We start from the raw sequence: 12,944 nt of genomic DNA, 5'->3' as shown, positions 1-12,944 counted from the left end.
TTTGCTGGTAGTTTTTGTTGTTTTTGTAGAAAGCATATAGTTTGCAATTGAAAGTGCATCGCATTATATATATGTATGTATGTATGTGTGCGTGTGTGTGTCGTTGACAATTTTTGAATTCCAAAATTCTGATAAGATAAATGTGTTGCAGCTGTAATGAAATTAGACGCGAAGGCGAATCTAATATCAAGAGTGAATGTGTTCATAATGAGAGGGGGTTCCGCTATTTCTTACAAAAAAGAAAGTTCAAGTACATCTGATAATAGTATACAAATTATTTTTCTTCGCTTTGAGAAATTCTTACATTTTATAAGAACTGAAGTATAGCAGGTCTGCCCTTGAGAAATTTTAATAAATATTATAGAGAAGTTACATTGAATAACTCGAAGGATGCGAAGGATCACCGCAACTTCCTACAATTTTCGAAGAAAATTACCAGATATCATATATGTCAACTGCTGGTGTTGACAAAATCCAAAGTAAGACCAGTCCAGCAAGTAATACATAATTCGGAGTAAGCGCTTGATAATTGATCGCTAGTTTTGAAAGTCAAAACCGTAGAATCTTCTCATGAAATGAGGCGAGGTCAGAGATGTTCCAGAGTAAGGATTCCAGGAGCGTGCATCAATACGCGACGATTACAGCTCGTTATTTCAATAAGTACTACAATAAATTAAGTAGATATTGAATGTATGCTAGTTCGCGATAGATCACAGGACAATCTTTCAATATCAGTTTGCGCGCATCATCAATAGTTTTCAGAACAACTGAGTTAGGACGACCTTCACGAAATTTGTCTTGAAGTAATCTGCGCTCTCTACTGAGTTCGACGTGCCATTGATAAATAGCGTGCCTTGATGGAGCTTCCTTGCTAAAAATTTAACAAAGTTCTTCGTTGCACTGTTGCTGAGTTAATACACGTCGAAAATTGTAGGAAAAAATTTCGAAATTCTATTTCGTATTTTGACCGAGATGAATATTTTAAGTTACTGTATATTCTCAGTATGTATAAAAGTATGTATAACATTGGGAGTTGCCAGATCCTAGGCTTGCCAGATTCCGACAAATACCATAAAAGGCTAGCTAGGTATCCGGGCAGTTGTTGTCACAATTTTGTTCTTGAAAGGGTTTAAGTGAAATAGAACATATTTTCGAAGAAAAGAGCTGAGCAGGTGATTCGCGACCGAACTTAGGGTTCCAGATAACATAATGGATATATTTTGAAACCCTCGTCTAAATAAAACCTTGACTGAAAAGTAATGCAATGTTTTAAAACCTAACAATGATAGGCTTAAATGGCAATACATTTTTAGTTTGAGAACTTTCCGGATTGATTGATCGAGGCGATCTTCTGTTAGATGCCAGAAATAGTATTTCTAACTGCCAAATCAAAGTAAAACTGTAACAACATATTTGTAAGACAAGTAAAACAAATTTTAGAGTACTTGTTGAAGACTTTACGGTAATTTTTCACCTACTAGATATTACAGTTACGATAGTTTAATTAAGAAATATAAAACAAAATGAGAGTTCGACATGAGGTATAAATAATAGGTGTTTTAGAGAATATCGTAAGTTATTTTGATAGTAAAAATATATTTTTATACCTCACTCCTAGACAACACGGCTTTAGACCCGGTCGATCAACTCTAGGAGGTATAAAATGCGCCACTGAAACTGTAGAAGCCGCACATCATAGATGGCATAAATACAAAAGAATAATGTTTCTGGTGACTTTATATGTCTGAAACGCCTTCAACAGTGCTAGATGGTTGAATATGATCGACGCTTCCAAAAGTAGCTTTGAAATCCCCGACAACCTCAGAGCTGTGGTGCGGAGCTACCTTGCTAACAGAAGACTGCTATAACAAGCTAGGGAGGGATAGCGTTCACGGCAGGAGTAGCACAAGGATTTATTCTAGACTCAGACTTGTGGAACATCAGCTATGGCGCTATATTAAAACTCGAAATGCCAGACGAATCGTACTCAGTTGGCTACGCCGACGACATTGCAGCAGTGACTACAGCAGGAGACATAGAAAAGCGCGAAGAAAGCTTAATACGGACGCAAGCATGGCTCGACTCAGACAACCTCCTACGGATAAAACAGAGCCCCTACTGCTAATAAATAAACTACATAGCTTTCGAAATAAGTGTGCAAACATCTAATGATATTCTTAGAGCAAAAAAGCAGTAAACTAACTAGGCGGCCCGAGCCAAGAAAAGATTAAGCTCCTAATGTCGACGACACCGCAGCCCTCAGAGTTACATTAGCCTATCGAACAGCGTCAGGTGATATAATATTAGTTATAAACGGTAATGCCCCAATCGACATTCTGACATGCGAAAGGAAGATGCTGTGGAAGCTGAAGAAAACATCCAAACATAACAAGAGCGAAATAGAATAAATAAAGAAAGATACAATAATAACATGGCAACGAAGATGGGAGAACGAGAGTCGCGGCAGATGGACGGCCAGACTAATAAAAGACCTAAAGTTATGAACAAGCCGTAAATTCGGAGAAGTCGACGTTTACACATAAGAAAAATTGTAGGGCCGTCATGCCTTTACAACCGCTGTAGACGACTTGGTTGGCTCTCGCTCCTACGACAGTTGGGTCTACATAACAGGAGAGGACCAGATTTTTATCCTGCCAAGGACTGTCAACACGACAGATTTCTGCAACAAAAACAACAACCTGGTTGGCACAATAAACGCGGACAATTTAATCAGCGCCGTGCTGGAGAGCGCAGCGAACTGGGGGAATGTCCAGAAATGCGCAACAATTTTGCTACGGGTCAAAAACGGGACATGGACACAGGTGCGCAGATGTGAATGTTTCAATGAGAAAAAAGGAACGCCACCCTGAAGTAATGCAAATGTGGATCCAGGGTGGACGACGGTTCCTTAGAGATGGTGCTTAAGTGACTTGCAGTGGCACATTGCGGATTACTGCCTAAGGCAACGGTTCAATCTACGAAGAAATTGTTCAATTCAGAACAATATAGCATACAGCTGCCATACAACTGATACGGGACCAAGTGCTGGTACATATGAAAAACTTTTGTAGTTGATGTGATATCTTTACGAACTTTGGCATTGAGTATTGTCCAAAAAACGGTTCAATCTTCGAAGAAATTGACCAGATCGGACCACTATAGCATATAGCTGTCATACAAACTGATTGGTTCGAGTTCTTTAAGGAATTTTGTGTATTTATTAAGGGTCTATACCCAAAGTGTAACCGAAGTTAAGGTCTTTTCTTGTTTAATTTTCACTTCTACCGCCGATTTGTCTCAAGATAATGTTTCAGACTGAATTTCCTGCAAAACTTTGAAGAATTTAAGCATAAAAGCGTACTCTGTGAAACTTTTTGCAAGTCTATATATAGAAGACAATCAGATATATGTATATACATATAGTTAAGTACGTAATTCTTACAAAACTATCTATATATATGTACATATGTAAATTCTCCCATGCTGTCAATATCTCACTATTAGCATCTGTGACTATCTATAAATGTATGTAATAACCCCACTCATGCCTTAATGTACTCATAAGCTCGGTTCCCTAGCATCCCTGCCACTTTTATGCATTTCATTTCACGTTAATCATTATGCGCGTCTTATAACATTTTATATAACGATTAATTCATCATTAAAATAAGAAGGCAGAAAGAAAAAAAAATAGATAAAGTCAAACAAAAACTCACCAGCATCCAAGGGTTCCCGTGCGTCAGTGTTCAGGCGGTCGGTTGAGTGTGCGATGAAGATGCTTCCGTAAGCGCAGAGGTCGAAGCACATACTCACGATGTTTACTGGCGCGCCAATTTCACTCACTCCATTATCGTTAGCAGATGAGTTATCGCCCGAAAACAGTAATTCTTACGAACCCATCACTTGGTTGTTGGTGTTGATTGGCTTTCATGCCGTGTTCCCATCAACAATGATGCTTCTTAATTCATTACTTTTATTCAACAACGGCGTACACTATTTTATTATTTGTTTATATATTCTTTTTTGTTGCTTTTTCGACGTCTTTTCCATATCGTGTTTTTACCCAGTGTCTTCAGTGTACTCTTTTTCAAAGGCAGCTAAATCTTGAGTCTTGTTGCGGCCCTTTTTAATGTAAGCAATCAAAATTTTTATGATTTCTTGTGAAATTTTCTCTGCTCTTCGTGTTCTGCTGATTCGTGTTCGGTACAAATTTTTAGTAAAATTTATTTACTATGAAATTCAATATTTTGTTAATTTTGTTGGCGTACTTTTTTCGTTTTTTCTTCTGCCTTCAGTTCATTGTTGCCTTTATTGAGTTTTAGTTAACTCTTTTGTGTGTTTTGTCTCTATAATGAAGAATGTCTTCGGTTAGTCGATAAGTATCACTTTTTAATGTTTTGATAAGCAAATAAATTAGCATTTGAGTAGTTATACTAATGTTGTGAGCGTGTGGCTAGAACACCTGTGTGAGTCAAGAAAGAGAAAGAAGATGGGCATCAAAGTAAGTGCAGTTGGTGAAGAAAAAGTGTTCTCGCGCATTGATTCTCAGGCAAATTTACTGCTTTTCTTATAAATTATTTTACTACTTATTTCTAAATTTGTACAATAAATTTTTAATCCACCACTCGCTTTTTATTGATGAGTTTAACAGATAAATTTGAATTTCCTCTTCTTTGGTAATCTTTAAGAGAATTTCTCTGATGCAATGACAGCTCTGGTTACCAGTTAGTTAAATGTTTGATTTTTATTCCCAGAACAGTTTACAAGACACAGAAAGAAACGACGGAGATCATATAAAGTAAAGGGTGATACATTTCGAAGTTCCATATTTTTAAAGAAAAAATGCAGAAACTTTAAAGTTAATGGGGAATGTTTGTTATCATTCGAAAGATTATTCTTTGGCATTTGTGGTTTGAAGTCATATAGTATTTTAAATGTTGCTCGAGGATCTACCTGGATCGTTATATACCTAAATGATCAGCGCGACGAGTTGAGTCGACTAAGCCGTATCCGTCTGGCAGTCCGTCCATCTGTCTGGCTATATGCGAACAAACTCTCAGTTTTGAGATATCGATCTGCCGCTCCTTTGTCGAAATCGCTAATATCGGATTACTATAACATATACACAGGTCAAAATGAAGTTATATCTAACTTTATCTAAAGGAAAAAGAAGTTGCCAGAACAATGCACCCCGGACTATAACGGGATGCCTCTTGATGTCTCCTATTGAACTCTACATTGTAAGGTCTGTATGCTCCCAATTAAGGGGCATAATGAACTCCTCTTCAAGCGTTTTCCGTTCGTGTGTTTTCGTAGAAACCATCCCTGCAGTCACCTGCTTGAAGCAGAATCGTTTCCTAGGAGCATCAAATGGTCCATCCTTAACTACGTCGACGAAATAAGACAATACGCAGATCAGATTTCGGACGCAATTAACTTCAGACATGGAGATATAACCCCTCACCGACTCCCTCTCAGTGAATGGCGTACTTGGAATCAAAATACTACCCATTGCAGTGCATTAGCTTCAGTTGCCGCGAGAAACGAGAACGACATTTGCTTAGCTTCGTTCTGGATATTGTAGCCGGTTGAACTCCTACTTATCTAGAATCGATCCCGACATACCAAATACATATTAATATGTCCAGCACGCAACAAGTTCCTGTATGACTTTAAACACCAATTTCCTTGCCCAGCACGTTTCCTGGGCCTACCCTTGGACGATCTCGACGACAACTTATCTGAGCCTTACCCCCCTAACGGGGACTAGATAACAATTACAACAACAACAACATCAATATGAAGTTCTATGGCAAACTGTTCTATTTAACGAGATTGTCCTACACACCTTTCCGCACAAACTGTTTAGATTGCACCAGAAAAATTAAAATTTGTTGGTTAGAGCGATTTTGAAAATAATGATTTTAAACCCTGCTAAGTCATGTCGTCCGAATGGACGAAAACTCTTCAGCTCTGAAAGTAAAGCGCGGCCATAACCGCGTAAGCGGTGCCTACGTCAATCAAGAAGAAGAATATGAGCCTGCTTGTGAAGTTCGGAGAGAATGAAAGGGATTTTAAGCGGCTGGCTACATGCTGTGTATTATGAATGCTGGGATCAACTTCTTAGTCCTAGAGACAGCAGGCTGGCATTTATTCTTTTTTTGAAAGTTTTATCAGGCTGAGTTCTCAATTCACCAATAATTTCCTTCGCCCGATTATTGTTCGCGAACTGTTTTCCGACGCTACAACAATAACTGACCATTTTAATTCGTTAAATACATCACAAATCATACTGGAAAACTGCGAGGAGATACAGCAGAAAGCTCCAGGCAGCTTATTTCTGATATAACTGAATATAAGAAGAAATAGTGAATGGTGAGAAAACTAGTAGAAGAAACGTCCTTACAGCTAGCAAAGTGACTGTCAATGTGTTTTACGTGGGTATCTGCCTGCGAAGGCTCAAATCCACGGTGCTATCTATTGCTAGTAGCACATAGATCAAATTAATGCGTTGATCAGTGCATGCACAACACTACACTCTGGAAGAAACCAAGGTATGAGTGCCGCCCCACACACATACACTTTGGTTCCAATCGGTTCGGGTGAAAACCAAAGGAGACACCCTAGCCACCTTGGTCGGGTTCGAGGCCCATCTAAAACCTCTGCCGTACTCTGGGTCCGGCACCCGGCCGCAGTGCGACTCCACATTGGACTATTGCCCTTCCTGCATTTAGGTTTAAACCACAGCCACCACGAATCTCCCCAAAGGGCCAAAACCCAATGAGCAGACTGAAGCGAACTTCAGGGGCGGCTGCTCCCCGTGGTACCATGTTTTAGTCTTTGGTGTGACCTGTAGCCCAAGCTTGCGCTTAAGCTACTGCCAGTCGAGCCCCCAAGAATTCCAAGGAATTCTTAAGAACCCGACTGTATGATTTTTGTTATCCCTTTAGATTTTAGAATTTGTTATATAATCGCAAACCCATTTAAGAATATGACATCATTTCGAGCTATTTTTCATAGCACTGTTCCGACTTAGACCATGTTGACAATTATAAACAGACCTGTACTTGTCAGACATAGTGCATTTGGCTTTTAGTCGCCTCTTACGACAGGCATGCCTTGCCGCGGGCATATTCGGTTTTACCCAAAGAGGGTCCCCCCTACCCGCAGGGGGACCAAGCTAGCAAAGTGACTGTAAAACTAAGTTATATTGTCCTTTAGGTATGCTCAGTCTAGTTTACCCAAATTGGAAGGCGATGTAACTATGTATGTATATCTCGCCGAAATATCAGTGGCATTAGAATTTCAAAACAGTATAATAATATTCACATAAATGCCGATTAGACCCAATGCTACAATTGAAAGTTTTAGATTAGAATGCTATGAATCCATCTGGTCCATAGCGACTTTGACTAAACCGCTTTACTACCTTCTGAGGTACAATTGTTGTCTACCTTACATAGATTCATACATTCAGAGTTTGCGACTTGTACTCGAAATTAAATGAATCCACTACAACAACAACACCAACGGAAAGAACATTAGCTACACTGTTTGACCAGCAAATCGAACATATCCGTTAGGCAATTTTTTACGCGAAATTCGTTGCGTTCGGCATTCGCGATCAAATGTAAAGTGGAAAAATCCGTTATGCCACTCAAAATGCGAATGCCGTGCGCAAATGTATTGACGTAATTTAGCAAGAAAAAAAGAAAGTATTGAAAGGGTTGCAAACTAAAAGGGGTTCGATATTTTGCTAACATAAAGAAGCACATATTTGTTTTTTTGCTATTTTATTTTTTTGATTTTCGAAAATTGCCTCGCAGCAAACAAGCACAATAAAAGCATAACGAATGAAGCATTCAATCAAAGAAATGTAAAAGGAAAATCATATTGAACAAAGCTGAGATTGATATGCCAAAAGAAGCAATAACAACAACCAACACAGGCATCATCATCATCATCATCAACAACCGGAGCAACAACAACGAGAACATTACCACCACTATATGGTAGGAAGTATAATAATAATATTGAGTAACCTCAGTTCGACGGTTGTGGAAATGCATAAGTATATGCGTGTGTGTGTCTGTATGGACATATATAAATCTGTATGTATGTATTTAAGTATGTGTGTATGTATTTGTGTGTGGGCATGATATGCCACCCATCTTCCGGTTGTCGCATTTCCGCTGTCATTTGAGTTATTGATGTGTGATCCAAATAACACAAGCAACAGCACAACATACAGACACACGAGCACACACACACACACGTGCTATAAATAACACATATGTTTGTATGTCTGCGTGTATTTATATTATCGATACATTAAATATACTTATTGAATATCAACTCGCTGTAGGCAATGTGGCGGAAAGAAGAAACTAACTGCCAAGTCATATATCATGCTAATGTACGCAGATTTACACACACACACACACACAAATAAACTCATACACAAATTTTCCAGTGCGGAGGCAGCTTAGACAAGTGTATTCTTATGCTCATATACATATTTAAACCCCAGAGCTGTCTGCGCTTCCAGCAAATACATATTATGTAACTAAAAGGGTTCAAGGCATCATCATCATCATTTATACTTGCTGTTTTTTTTATTTTTTGGATTTTTTCTTCATAAACATGATTTTTATATTTCCAGCTTAGCGAAAAGCGTCTTTTCATGTCAGCTGTCAATACTTTTTTTTGATTTCGAATTGATATTATTGGCATTGAAAATGCTCAAAATTTGCGAAAAAGCGGTAAGTTATCGTGAGATGTCGCTCGCTATGTTTAAAAGCCGCAAAAAGTAGAATTGAATTAAAATATGAAAAGCTAACATAAGAACCATTATTCCCATAATGTAAAAGATGATACTGCTTTACAATAATTACTATGGATATATCTTCGAGTTCTGAAATTCGCGTAGTTAACGAACAACAGGACTACAAACCGATAGAAAAAGTTAATTTTTCAGAATCAATAATAACCCCACGATTATCCTCCTTCCGCCCAACCGACGCTTCATTAAAGACAATAGAATTGTTTAAGCGTCGAGATAACGGGTGAACGGGGTATCAGTAGTCACGCGTGAGTCGTGTCAAGTTTTTCGTTCAGTATTGCCTGGCATTTTATCATGGAAAAACTTACTCCTGAACAACATTTACAAATCACTCAACTTTTTTGAAAAATTCACGATACGCAAAGAATGTGTTTCGCGCGTACTATTCCCAACACCATCACCCATCTTGAGACCCAGCACACATTAATGGATAATATTTGACCGAATAACCACGTCCAGCACGCATAAAGAAAATATAGCAGCCTCTCAGCTACACGAAGACTGTGGAGAATCGATTCGGCGCCGTTTGCCGCAACTCGGACTGACGTATGGAATGTCTTGACGCATTTTATGTCAAATTGAAAGCGTACAAACTACAGTTTGTGCAAGAGCTGAAGCCGCTCGACCTTCCCTAGCGACATCGCTTCGCTCTATGAACGCCTTAGAAGATCCATTTCTGACTCAATGGGTACATAAAAGAGATAAATTGTCGCATTTGGGACGAAGAACAACCTACAGAGATTCAAGGGCTGCCATTTCATACAGAAAAAATAACGGTTTGGTAAGGTTTGTGAGCCGTAGGAACCATCGGCCCATATTTCTTCAAAAATGATGCCGGTGAGAACGTAACAGTCAATGACGACCGTTATGGCGCCACTATGAGCGACTATTTGATGCCTGAAATTGAAGCTCGTGATCTCGGCGATGTTTGCTTTCAACAAGACGGCGCTATTTCTCACACCTCGAATCAATCAATGGATTTATTAAAAGAACACTTAGGAAAACAGATAATTTCAAGTTTTTGGGTCGGTCAATTGACCACCAAGATCATATGATATCACACAGTTAGACTTTTTTTCTGTGGGTATATGTAAAGTCTAAAGTATATGCGGACGAACCTGCTTCGATTCAGGGCTTGAAGCAAAACACCGCCAGTTACCAGTCAAATGCTCGGACGAGAAAATTTTACTCAACGGATGAAACATTTGAGACGTAGACGCGGACAAAATTTGAAATATATAATCTTCAAAAAATAAATACCGAAGAATGTTCTTTCGAATGATAATAAACATTCCCATTATATTTGAAGTTTCGGTGATTTTTCGTTAAAAAAAGTAGGAAACTTCGATTCTTTATATTCATAAACAGATAGCCAAGCGGCTCTGAAATCAATAAAGTATTTTAAGGTTTTATCAAAGGTAGCAAAGGAATACAATCCTCTCTTAGGGGATTTAACATCCTATTTCTTGATAAGCCTAACAATTATACTCCGAAAAAGAGAGAATTTATATGCCTCTGTCTACTTATAGATACTTTGTCGACAAACATGTCATAAATATAGCTGAGATTCGGTGGTCTATCCCTAATCGCTCATGCGAAAAAATTCAAAAGGGATGACATACGAACTCTATGGGAGTGCTTATAGGTCAGTGTCTAATTGGCAGGCATTGACAGACATTGATGGAGAATATCACACAATGATTATTGTAGAAGCCGTCAAAAGGTATAAGAAGAAGAGACTATAAAACATGTTCTAAGTGAAAGCGAGGACTTGACTATGTCTGGAAGGTTGCACCAATTTAACTTTTTGTATTTTGGAATTGGGTCAGGAGCACAGGGTGGTTCAGAGAGGACATAATAGAGTGAGGGAATTTTGATCCCAGTGGTTTCACAATGGGTTTGCCAAAGGCCTAGGTGCCTATTATATCAAATTAGTAGAACCGTATGAAAGTACAAGGTCTAGTCATACAATATTATACATCTTTCGTTGCTATCTAACTATGTAAGAGTATTTCGCAAAATATTTCGTGAGTTTGCCACATTTCATTTCCCAATATATGTATTTCGATTCACATATATTTGTTTCTACATACATTTTTATTTTTAGTCAATATTTCTTGTGTCAGTCAGTATTTTGTTATATTTGTCATTTCCGGAATCGATGTATACATATTTGCTGATATATAATATGGTATCTACATACATATGTATGTATATACAAATGGTGCTATAAAAAATCGCAACCTGTGTCAAATAAATTGCTTTCACAGATTCAGCGAAATGTCAAACACTCTGTCACATATGTACATATTATATTCATACACACAAACATACATGCATACAGGAACATTCACTACACCATATACATATGTATGTATTGTATTTGCATTTGTGTTTTGAGTACTGTTATAGTTTGCAAATGTCATGCATTTTGATTTAGTGACATACATAGATACATTTGCACAAAAATAGACACATTTCTATGCATACAAATACATATTTCACATAAGGAAGTGCTATTATACATATGTACATATATGCGTATTTGCATGAATGATTGAATGATTTCCATTTGACATTGATGACGTTTATTTATTTCGTGCGAAAATGGATATTTTGGCAGGTCGATATGTGTGCAATTTTTCTTTTTTTGAAAAAAAAATATTTTGGTGTGCTGAAACTTATTTTTTTAGTCATATTTGTAGTTTGGTGTGAGTTGTACAGTACACTGAGAAAAATGGAGAGTGGAGAAAATAAATTTTTATAGTACCTATAATCAAGTAAGAAATTACTGTGGTCTGAAATTTAACATGCTCTGAAGAAAAATTTCTTACAGAATATTTCTAAAACATACGCATATCTATATATATATATGTATAAAACAAAGACGGGTTTGTACGAACACTTATAACTCGAGATCTGCTGAACCAATTTTCATGGTTATTGATTCGTTGGATTTATCTCCGCCCCGAATAGCAGATTACATATTAAAAACAATGAAAACTCGATATGTGTAATTAGTATTTAATTTGAAATATTTCGAAGTTATAATTATAAACTTTTTTCATTTCAGTGCTAGGATCTCTGGTTGTGTCTTTCAAGGTGGAATAGTGACTGATTTGAGATATAATCATGATCTATAAGAGGAAGATAAAGGCAATCACATACATTATCCACATTATCCAGTGCTTTAACTATCTCTTCACTAGTTCTACAGATGCCTAAAAACCAAATAGTCTAGCAAGGAACAAATAAACAACTTTCATAAGCGAATTAGATTTGTCATAAGCTGAGCATGTGGCTCTGATATCATGCCTAAAGCAATTCTGAACACTTTTTAAGGTGTAAATAGTTACAATACACCTTTCTTCAGGGGATTGTAAAAGTGACAAACAATCACTGAGAAACTGCGGTGGGATTGCAATCGTGCCGAGAAACCAGTAAAGAAAATTGAAAGTGCGCAGTAATAATTTATAACGGTAACGAAATTCAATTTCTTATAAAATTCGAATATTATAAAATATTAAATAATATTTATAAAAAAAAATATATATTATAAAGAAATTTGCTTTAATTAATTCAGTAAGTTTTTTTTCACTGTACTAAGTTACCCTTATTTATTTTTATGCTCATACGCTTCAGTTACTTATTTCGATATTCATTGACAGGAGGTGCTCTGTGACCTGAGCTTAAGCTCTCCTAAAGTTTTAACATTTTTTATGCATTAAAAATGCGTATGTGTAATTTTTATAAAAATTCATGAAAAATTTCAAAAATTTATGAGAGTAGATTTTCGTGTTTTATTAAATTTGTACTGAAATGAAAGATCATATATTTTTTAGAAATCACACAGTAAGTATATTCATTCAGAAATAATTTTAACTTCTAAACAAAGTGGACGTTAGAATACCTTTCACAAATAAAAAAAGTTTCCATACAGGAACTTGACCTTGATTGAGTGAGGTCAGTTTGTATGGCAGCTATAAGCAATAGGCATCCGATCTGGAAAACTTATGCATGGATTATAGTAATACTCTGGGTTATCATCCATGCGAAATTTCGTGAATACATCTCTTCGAATAACGAAGTCTTCCTTATAAGA

The 12,944-nt window shown here is 37.1% G+C and overlaps 1 long non-coding RNA gene across 1 annotated transcript in view; it reads right to left on the bottom strand.

The window, feature by feature from the left end:
- The window catches only part of LOC126753672 (uncharacterized), a 48,857-nt gene extending 44,421 nt beyond the window's left edge, over positions 1 to 4,436 (bottom strand). Inside the window, exon 1 of the long non-coding RNA XR_007666206.1 lies at positions 3,717 to 4,436. This is a non-coding gene — a long non-coding RNA (uncharacterized LOC126753672). The remainder of the gene's footprint in view (positions 1 to 3,716) is intronic.
- Positions 4,437 to 12,944: the final 8,508 nt, after the last annotated feature.

This window comes from Bactrocera neohumeralis, chromosome 3 (genome assembly GCF_024586455.1).
Source record: "Bactrocera neohumeralis isolate Rockhampton chromosome 3, APGP_CSIRO_Bneo_wtdbg2-racon-allhic-juicebox.fasta_v2, whole genome shotgun sequence".
NCBI lineage: Eukaryota > Metazoa > Arthropoda > Insecta > Diptera > Tephritidae > Bactrocera > Bactrocera neohumeralis.
Note: the sequence above shows the minus strand (reverse complement) of the source record. Positions and strands in the feature narration are given on the sequence as shown.